General features: G+C 37.6%; 1 protein-coding gene across 7 annotated transcripts in view; it reads right to left on the bottom strand.

Annotated features, from left to right (window-relative positions):
• The window catches only part of TRPS1 (transcriptional repressor GATA binding 1), a 256,723-nt gene that overhangs the window by 194,946 nt on the left and 41,086 nt on the right, over positions 1 to 20,691 (bottom strand). The gene's annotated exons all lie outside the window — the stretch shown is intronic.

Below are 20,691 nucleotides of genomic sequence, written 5' to 3'. Positions count from 1 at the left end.
CCTCTCAGCAATGGAATTAGGGGACACTGTTTTGCAGTCGCTCCACACAATCCTGGAGGTTCAGGTCCAGCAGGTAGTGCTGGGGAACTCCTGTTTCACTTCCTGGCCTTTGTCACGTGGGTCCCTCAAGGTTCAGCATTATCCCCCATGTTTTTTAACATCCACATGAAACCACTGGGAAAGATAAAAAAAAATCAGAATGGTTCCCTCCCTACTAACTTTCAGACATCAGATTCCCCCTCCCCACTCTAGGACTAGGCCTTTAATGAAAATTAATACAAGATCAAAAGGCACCATAGTAACATCTTGGGCTGAACTTTTCTGTGCAATACCTTATGGACAAGTGGCAATGGGAAGGATAATGGCTTCAGTTTATGTTTATTTAGTTTCTAAATATACCTAAAGTGCTGATAGTATTTTAATCTGTAATGTATTTTAGTATGGTTTTAATTGTCTTATTATGTTTTAATTGTTATTATTGACTATGTATATTTCCTTTTTGTCTTAATGTATATGTATGCTTTATAACTTGTTCTTAGCTGTTTTGAATTCCCAATGGGAGAGAAAAGCTGGATATAAATTAATAAATAATAATAATACTTTCTTACTGCTTGGGCCATTTAACATTAATTACTAGAATGCAGAGAACTATGATTAATTACTAGAATGCAGGCAATATATGCTGCAATGTTATTAGAATAACTAAAACCAAATTCATTTATGTCTTACAGAATTTGACTAATTGGGAAGGAGTGATCATTATTTTAATAAGATGTCCCATAAAAGTACTGTTTACCTAGAAGACAGTAAGGAACACCTGTTGGAAACCTATATTTTTATCACTAAGATGCAAGATTAAGAAGCAATTTATAATGGACTTGTCGTTGCAGACGTCTACTACAGACCTCCAAGCCAAGAGGAAGAACTTGATGAAGTCTTCTGCCAACAAAACTAACAAAATGAAGTTCAACAGGGACAAATGCAAGATACTCCACTTAGGCAGAAAAAAGGAAATGCAAAGATACAGAATGCGGGACGCCTGGCTTGAGAGCAGTATGTGTGAAAAAGATCTTGGAGTCCTTGTGGACAACAAGTTAAATATGAGCCAACAATGTGATGTGGCAGCAAAAAAAGCCAATGGGATTTTGGCCTGCATCAATAGGAGCATAGTGTCTAGATCTAGGGAAGTAATGCTACCCTTCTATTCCGCCTTGGTTAGACCACACCTGAGATATTGTGTCCAATTCTGGTCACCACAATTGAAGAGAGATGTTGACAAGCTGGAATGTGTCCAGAGGAGGGTGACTAAAATGAATAAGGGTCTGGAGGAGCGGCTTAAGGAGCTGGACATGTTTAGCCTGAAGAAGAGAAGGCTGAGAGGAGATATGATAGCCATGTATAAATATGTGAGAGGAAGTCACAGGGAGGAGGGAGCAAGCTTTTTTTCTGCTGCCCTGGAGACTAGGATGCAGAACAATGGCTTCAAACTACAAGAAAGGAGATTCCATCTGAACACGAAGAAGAACTTCCTGACTGTAAGAGCTGTTCAACAGTGGAACTCTCTGCCCCGGAGTGTGGTGGAGGCTCCTTCTTTGGAGGTTTTTAAACAGAGGTTAGATGGCCATCTGACAGGGGTGCTTTGAATGCAACATTCCTCCTTCTTGGCAGGGGGTTGGACTGGATGGCCCATGAGGTCTCTTCCAACTCTTTGATTCTATGACTTTTCTTTAGTGGAGCCATAGCATGGACAGCACTTATCTGAATAAGATTGCCGCTTTGCTGGATTTCACACCAGCACGTTCCATTGGTAGTCCCAACTAGCGTAAACCCACTAAATCAACTGCCGAGAAACACGTCAATATAAATCCAGATCATCCAATGGAACTGATCCAGATGGGATTACGGAAAATATTCAAGCTTTCAATTTGGAAGCTCTCTCTACTCCATTCATGGTTGATTTGACAATAACAACCAGTTGGTGTAGTAATTAGACTATGATTTTGAAGACTCAGACTCAAACCCTTCCTTTGAAAAGAAACCACTAGGTGAGCCTGGGCAGGCCACATTCTCTCAGATTCAGATTCAATGTAAAGGGAATGAGAAAGGGAAGACCACAACCTTGAAGTGTACTAGGATTATAAATATTAAAAATATAAAGTACGTATTTTTCACACAATGCATATTTAGTGAATTTATTAGCATAAGATGCAGTAGTAGCCACTAAGAAAGCTTGTTAAAAGCATTGGAAATATTCCATTGAGCAAAAAATATGTGAATTACTCTTAATGAGGATGTGAAATGCTTTCTGTGGGTCTGTATCAGGCTTTTATTGAATTTTCAGTGGGAAGTCTATTGAAATAATGGAGCTATACCACAAATAATCAGCCATTCACCATTCATCTTTAGTAGCCACAAACTCCCCGAGATTGGCTAGAAATCCAATACTACAATGTAACCTGACCACAAAATGTTTCAGTGCTCAATGTTCTCAGTGCACAATTTACAATCTACCTACTTAACAAACTAAGAAATTGTGGCTTTCTTGGTTTTGAGGGCAAAATCACCATTAAAAATCTCCTAAGGGCTTTTAAAGTGAAGACAAGTGTATCTCAAATGTCCTGTAATGTGGCATGGCTGACCAACCTACACCAAAAAAACAACTGGAAAATAGCTGATCCAGGAACTCAAAGGCTTGCACACTTTGCCACTGAAGATTTTAGGAGCAAGAATCGAACCATATTGAAACTACAGGAGTAACCGTGGCACATACTCCATGCTGCACAATATCAATTTGCTTGTCCACAACTATCCTATACCTGACACCGTATTCTTGCCCATGACTTGTCTTACATGATACAGAAAAAATGTCTCAAATTAATTTTAGAAAGCACAGGCCAACAGAATTAATTTAATACATTATGGCAAAGATCTGTATTTTTAATACACTCTGTACATTGATGCACACATTTGCTGCTGAAATTGCTGCAGCAGTGGCAACAGCAGACTTTAGTGTTTGGCTTCTCTTTTAAAACAAGAGCCAAAACACTGCAGTGAAGAAACTGATGTCACTTTCACAAAGACAGGAAGCAAGCCCACTGCATAAGACTATGAGCTTATTTGGTGCAATATTCTCATATCCCACCGTTAGCTAACCAGGTGCCTCTGTGAAGCCCTAAAGCAAGAGAAGAGCTTGGGAAATTACTTCCAGGATCCCACAGCCAAAACAGCTGAAGTGCAAAGTATAGTACACTACTTTCCTACTATTTTAAATAATAATAAAAATAAAACTTCCATCAGTGGAACTCTCCGCCCCGGAGTGTGGTGGAGGCTCCTTCTTTGGAGTCTTTTAAGCAGGGGCTGGATGGCCATATGTCAGGGGTGCTTCGAATGCTTCTTGGCAGGGGGTTGGACTGGATGGCCCACAAGGTCTTTTCCAACTCTATGATTTGTAGTCCATCCTATCTCACAGAAGGGACTCAGCAGTTTCCCGTATATATGGCAAGCATTCAATGCCAGAAAAGAAAAACATACAAACAAATTACATCAAAACAAATCATATTAAACAATAAATAAGTGGCCTAACTTTAAACTTAATAACAGATAAAAATAGCCAAAGATTAAAAAAAATTATGTGACTCATATACACATAAACACATAATATAAATTTATCACTGAGTGAAACTTCTAAAACTAAATAGTGTAACTAAGACCTAACAGAGCAGTATTTCTCAACCTGGGGGTCAGGACCCCTGGGAGGGTTGCGAGGGGGTGTCAGAGGGGTCACCAAAGACCATCAGAAAACACAGTATTTTCTACTGGTCACAGGGGTTCTGAGTGAGAAGTTTGGCCCAATTCTCTCGTTGGTGGGACTCAGAATGCTATTTGATTGTAAGAGAACTATAAATCCCAGCATCTACAACTCCCAAATGTCAAGTTCTATTTTCCCCAAACTCCATCAGTGTTCACATTTGGTCATATTGAGTATCCATGCCAAGTTTGGTCAAGATCCATCTTTGTTTGAGTCCACAGTACTCTCTCTGGATGTAGGTGAACTTCCCACCAGACCCTTCCAATATTTTTCTGTTGGCCATGGGAGTTCTGTGTGCCAAGTTTGGTTCAATTCTATTGTTGGTGGAGTTCAGAATGTTCTTTGATTGTAGGTGAACTTTAAATCCCAGCAACTAATAACAAATAACAAAATCAATCCCCCCAAACCTCTTCAGTATTCAAAATTGGGAATATCAGGTATTTGTGCCAAACTTGGTCCAGTGAATGAAAATACATCCTGCATGTCAGATATTTACATTATGATTCATAATAATAGAAAAATGACAGTTATGAAGGAGCAACGAAAATCATGTTATGGTTGGGGGTCACCACAACATGAGGAACTGTATTAAGGGGTCGTAGCATTAGGAAGGTTGAGAACCACTGTAATAGAGAGATGAGGTAAGTTGTAGCCATACCTTTGTGCCACCCAATGGGTAGCCTTTCAGACTATTAATCTTTATAAGCATTCCTATTGTGGGCCTTCAAATCATTTTTGACTTAATGGAAACCCCAAGGGAAACCAATCATGGATTATTATTATTTTTTGAAAAGATTAGTAGAGAGAGGGATTGTCCTTGTCTTCCTAGGGCTGAGAGAATCTGCTTTTTCAAGTGCAAGTCCATGGCTGAGGGGGAATTTGAATCCTTGTCTAGAGTTATAGTCCAGTATTCAAGCCATTGTACTACACTAACTCTATTTGTCAGCATCACAGTTACTGATAATATTACTGCTGAATGGGACATCTAACATATTATACACCAAACATAGTAAGCATTTATTGCATGCTAAACACCCAAAGGCGCCAGACCCTGTCTGATCTTGAAAATGAAGTAGGGCCAGGCTGCTGGGTGGAAGAACCAATGAATACCAGGTACTGTAGGCTATATTTCAGAGAAAGGAACAGGCAAACCTCATCTGAGTATGTCTTGTCTTAAAAAAAACCCTAAAAACTCACACGGTTGCCATAGGTCACACATTATTTAATACACACACGCATACACAGAAATATGGAATCCTGTGGTTGATAGTTGCTGAAGTATTTAGACTTCTCTAAACTACAGCATGAGAACTCTAGTGCAGAATTCCAAGTACCCAAATTGTAGCTAATGTGACATACTACGCATGTTCAAAACGTCAGTTACATGAATGACTAGCTGCAATTCAAAAAATGTGCATACATTTAGAAATATTTGTTTATAGAAACCAAAAGCTGCAATGCACATATTCCAGACCACTGCCTCTTAAGCCATTTGATGTGGTTGACTGGCAGACACTCCCCCATGCCCTAGGTTAGGACCACCACCATATCTGAACCTGCTTAATAAAATCTTTCCTTCTTGTCAATGACTCACGAATCAAGACCAGTCCATGTATTCCAGACCAAACATGATTTAAAACAACACCTTAGACGTTTTTTTCTCCAAGTCTTGTTTTCCAAGCCCAGCATAAATGCAAGCCTTTATTCACAAATGAGGCCTTATACTGTGCCATCTTGTTCATTCATGTTTAAATTTACTCTTGATTCTTTAAAGACGAAGACGTCTTAAATCCTTTGGAGATAAAAAGTGCCGTCTCCGTCGAACAGCTCTCCACAAGTAAACCTCTTTTTAATTCACATCAAATTAAGCAAGAACTATATGTAGTATTAGTATATGCTTGAGAGAACTAGGCAGATTAATAGTTATCCAGCCTCTAGAATGTGAGATGAATTAGATTTTAAGAGACCGGATTTCAAATGTGAGGTACAAGTCTAATTCCAGCTTGCCACGGATTTTTCAGTTTAAGAAAACTGTATGGAATAAAAATTAACTTCACTTAATGTAGCAGGAAATATTGGGAGGACAGAAACTACAGGGCTAGGACTCTACCATGCCATTAGACATGAATTACATTTTAATGAAGTAATTAGGAATATCAAATCAATTTTGGAGATTATAAAGAATTTTGTAAATTAATAAATATTGTACATTACAGTAGAGTCCAGCTTATCCAACATAAACAGGCTGGCAGAATGTCTGATACGTGAAAATGTTGGATAATAAGGAGGGATTAAGGAAAAACCTATTAAACGGCAAATAACATTATGATTTTACAAATTAAGCATCAAAACATCATGTTTTACAACAAAATTGACAGAAAAAGCAGTTCAATTACTGTATTTACGAATTTAGCACCAAAACATCGCAATGTAATGAAACAGCTGTCAATCTGGGCAAGATGCAGACTGCATTGGATAATACAGAACGTTGGATGAGTGAAGGTTGGATAAGTGAATCTCAATTGTATTTAGTTAATAATGTAGCTCTCTTCCTATGGCCCTTTCCCTGTTTTCCTCTCACCAGAAAGTAAAGCCATACGTATTCAAGGAGGCTTTCAACATTAAACGAGAAAGCTTTTATGAGGTTGTTTATTCTTTCTAAAGTTGTGTACTTTTTTTATAAAAATGTTTCATACTCTTATCTGCTTTTTAATTGTTTTAAAGGGTTTTATTGTCAAGCTTTGTAATTGTTCTCGAAGCTGAATTGGTCCCACTCAGAGAAAAGGGTTAGGTAAACGTAAGGGTTTTCCCCTGACATTAAGTCCAGTCGTGTCCAACTCTGGGGGTTGGTGCTCATCTCCATTTCTAAGCCAAAGAGCCGATGTTGTCTGTAGACACCTCCAAAGCCATGTGGCCAGCATGACTGCGTGGAGCGCCGTAACCTTCCCGCCGGAGCGGTACCTATTGATCTACTCACATTTGCATGTTTTCGAACTGCTAGGTTGGCAGAAGCTGGGGCTGACAGCAGAAGCTCACACCACTCCCTGGATTCAAACCTGCGACCTTTCGGTAAACAAGTTTAGTACCTCAGTGGTTTAACCCACTGCGCCACCGGGGGCTCCTTTTCTCAGGGAGAAAAGTGGCATACAAATGTAATAAAGATAAATAAACTGCTGCTTTGCAACAGCATCCGTCTCAATTTCTGAAGTCCCACATCATTATCATCCCAGTGCTTTAAAAAAAACTTCCTGCTCAAAAGAGAATGAGAAGAAAAGGCATTTGTAAAAAGGAGTTTCACATCAGAAGCATTGCTCAATGAGATATGACTGTACTACATGTGCAAATAACTGTATTTATTGTAAAGGACTACTAACAGGTGGTTGTTGAAAAGAAGCCAGCCAGTTAGCTGTATAAAAGTGAGTATTATCCTTCTAAACAGTTGGGAAGGTCCTCCCTAATTTAGAACAAGCGCTTAATAATTTTGCTTTCATTCATCCTGACGAATATCAACCAAGGTGTCAGACTGAAAGTTCAATGGCTTGTGACTATGCTGGGATTTTAAAGTATGCAGAGCCACCATTCTGCCTCTTGCTCCCACCAGTGTGTTTGTGATCCAAAACACCATTTCTTCAGCAAACCACAATAATTTTTTTAGTTCAGCTCTGGAGGTCTGTAAATGCCTCTTCAGTCATCTGCACCATTATAAGCTTCTTACTTGAGTGTGTCAGCAACAGATGTTTTGCATCTTCTTCCTGGGGATTGTAGCTATAAGGACACAACAAGATGCGTGACCAGAACCACTGTCTCTTTTACTTCCATGCTCCATTTCCTATATTCCGCTTGTACACAAGAAGCTTCCATGTGGGCACTGGGCAATCAGCCAAAGTCTTGAATTTTAATAGGTGGCTGTCAAAAGGACGATTGGTTGAGTTTGGGAAAACAATCACAGGGATAAAATGACACTTTATTGCTGTGTGAATCTGTCTCATCCACAGGACATACTTTGAGCAGATTATTTTTCCGCTTGATTGTTCTGAACAGGTCTAAAACCAGCTTTGCATTTTGTAGGCACTTTAGCTGTTGCATATGGATGCTGCTTTCTTGGCATGCACCCCAATCTGTTCTTTTACTGCACAGGAAAATCCAAAGTGATCACTCAATGCAATAAAACAACTACTAGACCCTAATAGACTGCAGTTCTTTTCAATCAAATCATTCTCATTGAACAATGCTACTTCTTGCATTTATTTAAAGGAAAAGTGCATAATTTAACAAGATATGAAATATTGCTGCATTTAATATTACTGTGAATATTACTATGTCATCATGAATAACCCGAGACATTTTTATATGCTTAGCAACTGTGATTTTTACTGATGTTTTTGGATACTATTTACATTCTACCAACTGAATGCACAAAATAATACAACAATTCTAAATTAATTTACAATTGCCATATTTATACAACAATTATTCCACAGTTGATGTTTCAAATAAATAAAAAATCTCCCCAAAGATACCAATGTAACAGAGCAAATAAATGTAGAACCTATAAGCACAGAGGTCAATACTTATTTTACCTTTTTTTTAAAAAGCAAACCTTCCTTGCATTGAGATACATGTTCTTTTACATCAATGGAATTTATTCCAAAGAATCCTAAAATTCATCAGAATTCATTGATATGACAATTAGACATGGTGTATCACCTTGTCCACCTAGGATTATTTTCCCTCTGAAGTTCAACCACAGAGTGATGTTCAGCATGGTCAGAAGTGCACCATCAATCAATTTATGGGTAATGTGTTGTCATGGTCATACTGTGGGTCTTCTTGGCAAGGTTTATTTTCTTTTCCCTTCCTCTGAGGCTGAGAGGATCTGTGTCACTCAAGATTACCCAGTAGGTTTCCATGGCCAAGTAGGAATTCAAACTCTGGTCTCCAGAGTCATTGTTTAGCTCTCAAACTACTACACAATCCTGGCTCTCCATGAGCAATGAGAGTGGGACCAAAAGGCCTGCTCACTCATCTGTAAACTACTTGGGTTCCATAGTACTTTGCAAATTGTATGACTTATAAATCACATGGCAGAGGGTTCATCAACACAGACATCATCTGAAAAATGTTGTCAGACTTGAGGAAATGTGAACATTGGAAAGTTAACTAACATGAGCCATCCCAAATATAAAGCAATGGAAATAGGGTTACATTGATAAGCACTGAAGCTGCCATGGCTGCATACGAGATCCCTTTAATTTCTTGATACTCTACTCTGTACTACTACTAAAATCTGTCTTATTGGATAGCATTGGGTCAGCAGAAATTAGAGTGTGCTGAAACTCTCTTCCCATAGGAATCACCAAGCATAAATTAAAATAATGTTTCAAGAAGTATAAACAATTGCATACAAATAATTAAGTAACCCTAAAACTACATTTAGCCACTGTCTCGTACCCACTGATATTTTTTTCGAAGCACTGGTATTTTGGGAACAGCCTGTACCCAACTCTCCTTCAGCAACAGTCTTACAACACACCTATCAAACGTTTATCAGACCTACCAGGGAGTCCCAGAGGGAAATGCAATTGAAGACCCCCATGGCATTTAGGAATCACTGTTTTGTTTTGTTTTAAAAAATAGCTATTGCATTTCTGGCTATACTAAAGATGTTGAGGTGGCAAAAGGCTGTAGAAGAAATTTTCAGCCTGTGATCGAAGTTCACTTATGGTACTTAAGAATTCTAACTAAATGATTTAGTGGTAGAACTGAACTGTGCATGAACAAAAGGTAAATCTTGGCTTTTTCATTCCCATGCCGATAAAAATCAGCAAAATGGAACTATAGTGACTCATGGCCTCCTGGGCTGACGAACACTAAAAGCTGATAATATCAATGGCAGACATCCCATTGCTTTTAATTTGGTCAGGACTGATTCTTATGATTGTCCTCCCGTCTCTCCTGGTGGCGGATGCCGAATTAAATTTTAAAAAATTGCTGGTCCAGAAAAGTGCTGAATATATAAACCATCAAACCCTGCCACTGTCATCATCACCACTTCCTCTGTAATTAAACTATTGTTTAATTAATTTCAGCATCCAAGAACCAAAACAATGGGCCTAAAACTAAAAGAGAATGAATTGTCTGCATACACGCATACAAACTGTGTAGCTTTTTAAAGTTTTTTTTTTCTTTGCTAGGCATGAATGAACTGGCAAGAGAAAATACTAACATGAGTAAATGTTTTGCTGAAAACCAAAACGTAGCTAGAAAGGGGCACATGATGACACTGGAGTTTAGAATTTGTTTTTGAAAAAAGAGAGACTGCTTTCCAAGTCTTCTCTACCCATAAAACTCATTTGCTATATTTAAATAAACACGTTGTGTGTGTGTGAAATTATATTAAAAAACAACAAAAAGTCTTAGAAATAAAACACTACTAAAACTGATCACAGATTGAAAGGCCCAAATGATAAAATCTTTGGTTGGATTTTTAAAAATCCATGTCTCTATGTATGTGCTTTCAAGTCACTTGTTGATTTAAGGCGACCCCAAGGATTTCAGAGAGTTTTTTTAGGCAAGAAATATCCAGAGGATCTTGCCAGTTCATTCCTATGAAATACAGCCTACAGCCCTGGCAGGCTACCAATAATTATGGTTTCCATAACAATGCATGATGCATCTTTATTAATGCCCCCCTCTTTTCCACTGAACAGAACACATCAACAGCACAAGCCTCACTGTAGAAGGAAATTGTTCTATTTTCCTTACACCTCAATGATCTTTGTATCCCACATTTATGACACACAAGAAGTGGGCATCTTGTGAGCTTCCTAATCGTCTTGGACTCCACCCTCCACTGAAGCTTGTCACACAAGAACATCTGGGGAGTACTGCCCGAAATACAGTATATGGCCTACGTAATCAGACACTGATTTCTGTTGTTAAAAATAACCATCATATCACACAGCTTTCTGCATCATCTGGTTTACCAAAGCAATATTTGTATGATTTAGTGATTATTTCTGCCTGTTGAAACATTTATATCACTTCCCAGCTATTAAAGGTGTATAATGAAATTAATCAAAATAAGAGACATTGTCTAACCTATCCTTCAAGCATTTCTCTAGTCATTATTTTGTAGGCTGCCACTATTCTTGTGACAGGAAATAATAATTTAATGTGCCATATCACATTTTTACCTGAGAGACCACCTCAGTGGGAACTTCTGGCTTTTCCAACAGAATTCCATGGTCAACATCCACTGGAAACTGGCTATAGAATTGCACTGGGGAGTCTAGAGATTCCTAGAGGAGGGTTCTTTCTAGACATCACTAGGTCCTCCAATATGACTGGAGTGAGTTGACCATAGGGTCATGCTGGAGTACCTAGAGATTCATAGAGATAATACATTTAATCTAAGTTATTGATAAACAATTTTGTATAACTCCCTGAAAACTGCTAGTGAGTTTTTTCTTCATGCCCCACAAGTAGGAGGGGTGCACATCATACAGGGATGTGGGAAAGGGTATTCTCTGAGTGGTACCCCACTTATCAAGTAGTACCAAAGTATGGCATTATTTTATAAAGCGGCCTGGAAAAAGGCTTGAGTGGGAAAGCGATTCTACTCTTAAATGAAGTTACAGTATAAAGACTAATAGTGTTTGTCTGTCACATATCATGCACAACAAAAACAGAGGTCTGAGAACTTGGTTAGTAGGACTAAGATTACTAATATGCTTCCTATACTTTTTAAAATTGCATCACCGTGTTTGCAAAATGTTTTGAAAGAGGGCTCTTTCTCCTGGATTCTCCTGGATTTAGAGGCTATGCATGGATGTATTAGAACAGATGAATGCTTCTATAAAGATACAGATTAATTTAATTCTCCCCTTTCTAATCTATAATTAGGCAGAACCATGATTCAACGTATTAATCTTTACTTGTGATGCAACCTTTTCATCATATATATTCTACACTTTTACACCAGTTGCAAAGAATATCCTCTCCTGCTTATATCCTTTGAGGTTTATTCCCCCACGCAAATCTCCCCACTCTCTGTCATGCATGAGAAGAGAAGGGACAGAAGCAGAAGCAACAAAAGAGTGGATTGTATTTTCTACACAAGCTGTGCGTATAGAAAAATTTGGACGTGAATCAGAAAATGAAGTGCTTTCACTAGAGCTCAATATGAACTCTAGCCAATGTAGTCATTAATTACATAGCATTTAAAACACACACACAAACACACACACAATTAGATATTTCACATAGCAACCAAGCTTACTAATTTCCCAAGGAAACATGTGGGTTCTCTTTTAACGATGTTTGATAATATTCAGCTTCATTAATATCCAAATTCATCCGAAAATCAAATCTCACTTTGAAAATCTGGAAGTATCCAAAATTAACCATGACCAAAATTGTTATTAAATTTGGTCACAAAAATGTTTGCATTTGATAAATTCTATCTGCAAGATGCTTCCATACATATTTGGGACACTATTGTTGTTTTATCATTTTCTTTAGCCATTTTTATTGTTTGGTCATAACAAAAGGGAAGATGGGAACATATAATACTAATTTCGAAAATAGCAAGAGGGGGAGAGAAATGGGGCAGAAGAACAACTCTGGTTTTTGTGATCAGGAAAGGGATTGAATTAGCGTGACAGAGAAGGTGGAATTTGAGAAACTCTGTGAACTGATAGTGAAATGCAGTATGAATGTTTGTAAAAACATGAATGCCTTGATGGATCAGACTGGGGTTATCTCTCTATATAACAAAAAAAAAAAAAACCAGACTGCCGGTTTCATGTTTATCATGAATAAGTTACATGCTGATCTATGTAGTTTATTCATCCTTGGCTGACACTTTTCCTTTTGCAAGTGAATAGAGCAAAACCTTTACATGACATCTGAACATAATATGCCAATTTGTTAGAATTTCAGAGGCAGAATCTGAATGGTAAACTTTCAGAAAATGATTTTCTGAAATATGCATGCTCATAAGTATATTCAAGAATTTGCTTTTAAGTGTGACTAATTTGATCCCATATAATGTGCTCAACAGTATACTACCAAAATAAGTTTCAGTTTGGCATATTTCATTCCACACACACACTCTCAATTTTTCCACTTTTTTCCAGCAAAAAAAGTCTTAAACCAAGGGTAAATTCTGCCTCATTTCTGAAACTGTCTAAATCATGTTGTAAAGTAGTTGTCCTCTCATGATTTAAAAATTCTAGTTTCATGAAGTTTACTATTTGGTTTAAGAATCCTAGATTATTTGAAGGCAACAAAGATGACTCATGCCATCTCTTCCAACTCTATTATTATATGATTCTATGAATTTGGACTTCTACTTCTCATTTGTTTTAGCTACTACCCTGAATGGAAGAGCAAAGTAGCAACTGATAAAGTTTTGTGGATTAGCATCCACAATAACCCAAAGTAACACAGCAACTCTACTTTGAAATTATGTTTGAGCCTGGCTTAAGTACTCATTTTGTCAGACTCATCGTCTATAACAGTGTCCAATAGGATGACATGGGGAACACTTGAAGCAGGGCATAAAACCTACTTCAGAGTCTTTCCTCCAGAGGCAAGTATATTATCTTGCTATTATTGTCTGCTTGAACCCCAGCTTCTACTACCCAGAGATATAATTGTTTTTGTATGAGTTTTACTGAATTGTTGTGACGCACTGCACTGATAGACTCACCCTCTATGACTTTATCTAATGCTTTTTTAAAAGCCATCTAAGTTAGTTGCCTTCACCACATCCTGTGGCAGCAAGTTAATAAGAAAATTCCCTACCATAAGCACAAACTATGCATCTGTCCAAGTCTTATTTTAGGGAGAATTCTTCCAAAATGATCAAAGGTTTATTTGTGAAACAGAACTTCTCATAGGCAATATTTTACCAGAGGTTAGATATTCATATCTTTATCCAAGTTATTGTTCTGAATTACTTGTTTTTGGCATTCTTCTGTGGAAAACCTCCTAGTAATTTGAACGTCAGCATTCATCCTCAACAAATCAGCTAGCCATTAAAGAAAGCATATCTTATTTTCTGGAGCCAACTGTCTACACAGTTTATAAAAGAAATTATTTTTTTAAAAGCCACCACTGCAATAAAAATGCAATCACAAAAGAAGCTAAATTTAATGCAACACCTAAGAATCAGCAAACACTCTCTATAAAAACTCCGCAAATTCAAACAAAAACCATTTTAATGATTTTTTGGAACCAATGTTGGGGAATGACAGCTCCATGGATTCCCAAACCAGCTTTGGCCACTAGTTGGATTATATAATAATGGATGGTTGTCAATACGCACATTTTTTACCTTCTGGAGTAAAGACATCTTGGCAAATGCTCTGCAATTAGATGCACAAGTTTAAAAGCAAGCTCCTTTGGAGCAACATAACACCTTGTACCAAAGAAATCTACATATATGAAGACACAGACAAAGTACTCTTCAACTAATTAAGTTGAGAAGTTGAGTGTCTATCAAAGATGAACCAAAATAGCAACGAAACAAAAAGGCATATGAAGCACAATCCTGTTGGTTGAGCTGAAGTCATACCAGGCAATGTTGATGCCTGTTAGCCAATCAGGAGTCACCTGTATGCTATACACTCACCTGAAGTTATGTCCCATTTTCTAAACCTATACAGCAGGTTGACTACTAATCTTTAAATGATTCAAACATTTAATTTTCTTTCTAGCACACAACATTCACCTGAAAATCACATTAACTAGCAGAACATTGTTATAGTTCTTTGACGAAATCAGAATATGAAACCCAGAAATGAAAGTAGAAATAGCAGTTGCTGAACAATCTAACCAAGTGATTATATCCTAGAAAACTCTAAGATTTATATATACATCATGGGAACACTTAGGAATTTCTTTCACTTGATATCCATTTCCTGCGCTTCTCAAGTGCTTCCTTTTACAAGTACCCAATTGGTGGATAAATCCATGATTGAAGTCACACCTCAAGATTTGCTGATTAACTTTTTAAAAAATCATACACAACGGGAAATTATATTAAATTAAATGCAAAAATCCAAATCAAATCCCTACAATATTATTTTTTTAAAAAATCCAGTCAACTAATAAGGAAAGGAAATAATTCATGACAAGTTCTATTACAACATTTTTGTGAAGAACTATACGGAAATATTTTTATGGTAATTTCAAAAAAATACACAGAAATATTTCTCTTGAGGAGAAATTATTTGCCTTCATTTGCACAGACAAAATTGTTGAGTATTTACATTTACAGTGTATTTCCCCTTACATAAATATTCACTCATTCATATATGGTTTCTTGTCATTACATTAAAGAAAGATAATCAGTTATCTAATGGATTAAAATTCTGTGATGTCTTATTATAATGGCTGAATTTTTCATCAACATGCACCATATTATGTATCTAGGCTTATAAAAAACCTCAGAAGTTATTAATGTTGTTGAGATATATATCTGCATGCCTACTGGTTGGAAACCATGCCTACTGGTTGGAAACAGGTCCTCAACCTGTGGGTCACCAGTTGTATTGGCCTTCAACCCCCACAAATCCTAACAGCTGGTAAACTGCCTGGGATTTCCGGGAGTTGTAGGTCAAAACACCTGGGGACCCACAGGTTGAGAACCACTGTTTTATACCAAAGCCAGGTTCCATTCCCACTATAATTATCTATGAAGAGTCAGACAAACTCCATTTTGTGTAGTTAACACAAAAATCCCACAAAACTCCATGTTGTGCATGATACTATACTTTGATCAGAAGCCTCACAACACAGGGATCTAATAATAATTATAGTAATAAAATTAATTAAAATTTCCTGAAATGGAGATACAGAAGGAAGACAACAGACATCTATGAAGTAGCCTAAGTCTTTGTAGACAATGTGTCATTAAATCAACATTTATCTTGTGTCTATATTGCTGTGCTTCTAGATTTTCACTTATTTGTGCCTGCTTCTGGGTTTATTCAAATACCTACAGGTGTAAAGTTATGCCAGAATATCATAAAAGTTTTTAAGAGTTTTTAAGAGTAGTTAAGTGATTTTGAGTTTGTTTTTATGGGTGGTCACAAGCAAGTAGGAAAAGAGGATTTCATCCCAAGAGACACCGCCTGCATTTCTGTAACTGAATTACTCTGACTAATAAAATTTGTATGGGAGTTCTACAATAAAACTGTATGTGAAATATATATTATCAAGGGAAATTGCAAACAAAAAGGGTATATAGCAAAAATAACAAACATTATATAATGGAGACCTGCTAGCAACGTGCAAATATGGAAACGGTGAACAAAGATATGTATATCAAAAGCCATGCATAAAAATCACATAATGTTTTGCATTGGTTTTAAAGAAAACATAAGAGTGCTGAAACAGGATGCAATAAACTTAAAACTAGAAAAATAAGATTTTACAGGGAAATGATGCTTTTGCCCATCTCCATCTGTAAGAATTGATAGCAAACAATAGGGAGCGGCTCTTATTACCATCTTTATTAGCTTTTCAAAGGTATTTGGCAGGTATCCTGAATATTGCACTATAATATAATAAAAGTCACTCTATGTTTCCAAGTGTGATAGAGCAAGGAAACTCTTCTTATGCACTGTCAAAGAAAATTAATCCCAATGCATAATTAAGAAAGTTCAGGCGCATTTCTTAACCGTGTTCTTTTTTATCCCAGGTTTAAGGAGATGTGAACTAAAACACTACATGGAACGATTAGGATTATGTAAATCCATCAGAAGGCTGTAAAAGGAGAGAGCATACTAAAATCTGTATATGGTGATGGTGTGGGAGAAAGGGGGTACCCAAATAGTTCATGGAAGTAACATTCAAAGCACTTATTGGAAAAGTAACCTAACTCATCTACTAGCTGTGTTGTATTATTTATGACAGTCCACCACCAGTATATGGCTCCAAAAGTACAAGAACACATATCCAAAAACTATGTCAAGCATGGAAAGATACTAAACAGGATTACCAGAGAGGAAATTATATATCTCCTAACAATTGTCCCAATTCTTCAAGAAGTCCAATTTCACATTTGTATAATGGGGGCATCTGGGGTACTGCGTGGGATGCTTCCCAGAGAGTCTATGCAAGAACAAAAAGTATAAAAGAAAATCACAGCCAATGAAGATCCTGCACAAGTCTTTACATATGGTCTGATTCTGAGTAATGCTAATAGAATTCAGATATGCTTTTATTTTAGCCACAACCTTGTTAATGATGAGGGGTGTGCGTGCGGTCTAGAATTTGTATCTGTGTTTCAACTAAGGATGGTTAATTGTATCTCAATGTCTACAAAGTGCTGAAAGGCCTTTACTGCCAACATGTGCAATCCCATCCTACAAGCAACCTGCTCTTAATCAGCTTCCAAGCATTCCCGCAAGTTCTCTTTCTTTGCTTCACCACACATGTAACCTTGCACGACACGAGAAAGGGGGACAGGCAAAATACAGCTTTTGCTGTGGTAGACCATGGTTTCATAGCTGCCTTATGAATTAAAACTAAATGGCAGACATGCTGGCTATAAACACAAAGACTGTTGAATGAGAGTCTATACCACATGACTATGAGAACGCAGAAAGAACAAAATACACATGCATTCCCCCCTCCTTCACATGTACTCAGCCCGGAAAGTTTTCCATTCACATTTGTCATGCCCCGTCCCCACAACAAAGTTAAAAGTTAGCAAACTAAGAAGGGGTGAAAACTCAAAACTCAAAAAGTAGTCTTCAGAGAACAGTCAACAAACCTTGTATAAAGCCAGGCTGTGTGCTCTGCTCTCATCACTGTAAACAAAACTTTCCAGAAGTTTTGTGACAACCTTTCAATCAGTTCAGCATTTGTGCAAGAGTTTCAGTGTGAGATGAAACATGCATTTTATCTCTTGCCTAGTCTTCATCAAAACAATCTGGGTTTTAATTAAATAAATTGGAATGGTTTGGTTTAGAGAATTCTTATGTCAATGCTCATGTAATATGTAACTTCCACCATCACCCCCAACAAAAGGCTTCCCAAACTACTAACATATGGTGGTGGCATACGTGCAAAACTCATTCCACCATATGCTTCTTTTACACTTCCAGTTTATAGTCGGCAACAGATGTCATAGACATCTTCGTTATTTGAACCTTGATCAGCAGGAAGTCTGTTTAGGCATGTGCCTGAATGCTTCAGGGACCAAAAATGGTCAAAAGAGATGGGAAAAGTACCTATTGGACCCATTCTCTATGTTTTCCCATGGACAATATTATCAAGCTTAGTGGGGAGATCTAAAGAGAAATCAGTTGACTAAGATGAGCTGGGAAGAGATTTCTTCTTCTCTAGCATTGCCAGGGGGAAACATGTTGTGTGTTTTATTCACAACATACAAGTACCACCATGGCCATCTTTAAGAAAAAGCTGAAATTTTTCTCACTTTCTTTAAATAAAATATCACCTGGAGTACCAAAGTGGAAAACTCTTCAGGTTTTTGGAAGAGAATAAAGAAAGAAAAACTCTGAACATGTCAAAGTTGGGCAGGACCTGAGAGACAATTAATAGCCCTAGCGTAATAGTTGCTCTGGAATATGGAGGCTGCATCTTCAGACAAACACAGAAGAGATCAAGTCATGCCACCACAGTAAAGAAAACCTAATCAGATCCTTAAAGATTAAGATGAGCTGGATTTACATATCTACCTACAGTGATATTATAGGAAAATATAAAGAATGATGGGAAATATGTAAAACGATTGGCAGAGATTTATCTCTCTAACTTTGAGAGATAGGGCTGGGCAAGGTAAATACAATCTTGCAAACTCTTAATTTCTTTTACAGGCTATTTAGTGCTGACAAGGGGGAGTCAAGGGGAAAACACGCTTGATACCCCCTTCGCTTTGCTAATGGGATATAAATAAGTAATGTATGACTCCCCATAATTCCTTTCCACTACAGATTACAGCAGTCTAAAATCTCAGTTGGATGCAGTCTACTGACAATGTTTCAGCTGATGATACAGAATCATTACTAATGCTACCCATGACACAAGCTAGCCACTTCCAGAAAAAGAAAAGTTATTACAGGCGATCTTGCTTCTCATAGTTAATTGAAATCACATGTTATTCATTGCTGTTCATCAAATAACTAAGCTTGCTTTCAGACTAAAAGAAATGACCTGATCAAATGGAGATACTTTTTTAACCACAAAACATATTGCACCTTTATGCTTTAAGTATTCACCTGTTCCTGTAATTATATTGTAAGATCTCTAGCTATTTTCCGTCTCCTCCTCCCATACACAAGTGCCTGGATTATGGTTGTGCCAAGGAAACAGTCTGGTAAATAAGACAACAAAATTTAGTGATCTATTTGTATGATTTCTATGATGACGGCAAAGGAGAGATATTGTTCCTGTTTCTTCCACCACTCCAGTCATTTGCTGACAATACTACTGCCTATGGTGAACTGACTAATGCTCAAATACAAGGAAAGGAACAGAAGAAATAAGAATGTACCTGAGTAATAGACATGACAATCTGCTAGGCAGGCAGTTTTCTGTGTTTAGTCTAGTGCTTTCTGCTCCCCTTGAGAAGAACTATATCTTATAGCATTAAAAAGCAGTAAGATGAAGCTTAGAACAGTCCCTTATTTGGTCTACCATGCTCAAGACAATAAATTTTTGGGTCATGGGGAACTACAGTACCTACCCAAGCTCCAAACAACAGTCGCAGTAGAAAAGCAGTTTCAGAGTCCAATTGAAGGTCATCACTGGCAAACATATATCATCTTAATAATAGACAATGTTCAGGCTCTGACATACAATTTTTTGGACAGATGAACGACACTAAATTGGGAAGGATAGCCAATACTCCAGAAGACAGGAGCAGAATTCAAAATGATCTTAACAGATTAGGAAGATGGGTCAAATCTAACAAAATGAAGTTCAATGGGGACAAATGCAAGATACTCCATTAAGGTAGAAAAAAAATGAAAAGAAAAGATACAGAATGGGGGGCTCCTGGCTTGACAGCAGACCATGTAAAAAAGATCTTGGAATCCTCGTGGACAAGTTAAATATGAGTCAACAATGTGATGCTGCATCTAAAAAAACCAATGGGATTTTGGCCTGAATAAATAGGAGCATAGTGTCTAGATCCAGGGAAGTCATGCTACCCCTCTATTCTACCTTGGTTAGACCACACCTGGAATAGTGTGTCCAATTCTGGGCACCACAATTGAATAGAGATATTGACAAGCTGGAATGTGTCCAGAGGAAGTTGACTAAAATGATCAAGGGTCTAGAGAACAAGCCCTATGAGGAGCGGCTTAAAGAGCTGAGCATGTTTAGCCTCTAGAAGAGAAGACTGAGAGGAGACATGATAGCCATGTGAGGGGAAGTCATAGGGAGGAAGGAGCAAGCTTGTTTTCTGCTGCCCTGGAGGTTAGGATGCGGAGCAATGGCTTCAAACTACAGAAAAGGAGATTCCACCTGAACATGAGGAACAACTTTCTGACTGTGGGAGCTGTTCATCAGAGGAATTCCCTACCCCGAAGTATGGTGAAGGCTTTTTCTATGGAGGCTTTTAAACAGAGACTGGATGGCCATCTGTTGGGGATGCTTTGAATGTGATTGTCCTGCTTCTTGGGAGGGCATAGGACTGGATGGCCCACGAGGTCTCTTCTAACTCTATGATTCTATGGAGCTAGTGCTGAGCCGAAGAATGAGCAAAAAGATCTTTTTTCCCCAACCAATGAAGGAAAATGTTTGACAGTTCAATATAATGTCATTACTAGAAAACTTCAGTCCTCTGAATAGGTTCTCATATACAGTCCATAGGTTCTCATATACAGTTTCTTATTTTGAAT

The sequence above is a fragment of the Anolis sagrei genome, chromosome 4 (assembly GCF_037176765.1).
Source record: "Anolis sagrei isolate rAnoSag1 chromosome 4, rAnoSag1.mat, whole genome shotgun sequence".
In the NCBI taxonomy this organism is placed as follows: Eukaryota; Metazoa; Chordata; class Lepidosauria; order Squamata; family Dactyloidae; genus Anolis; species Anolis sagrei.
This window is presented reverse-complemented; position numbering and strand designations above follow the sequence as displayed.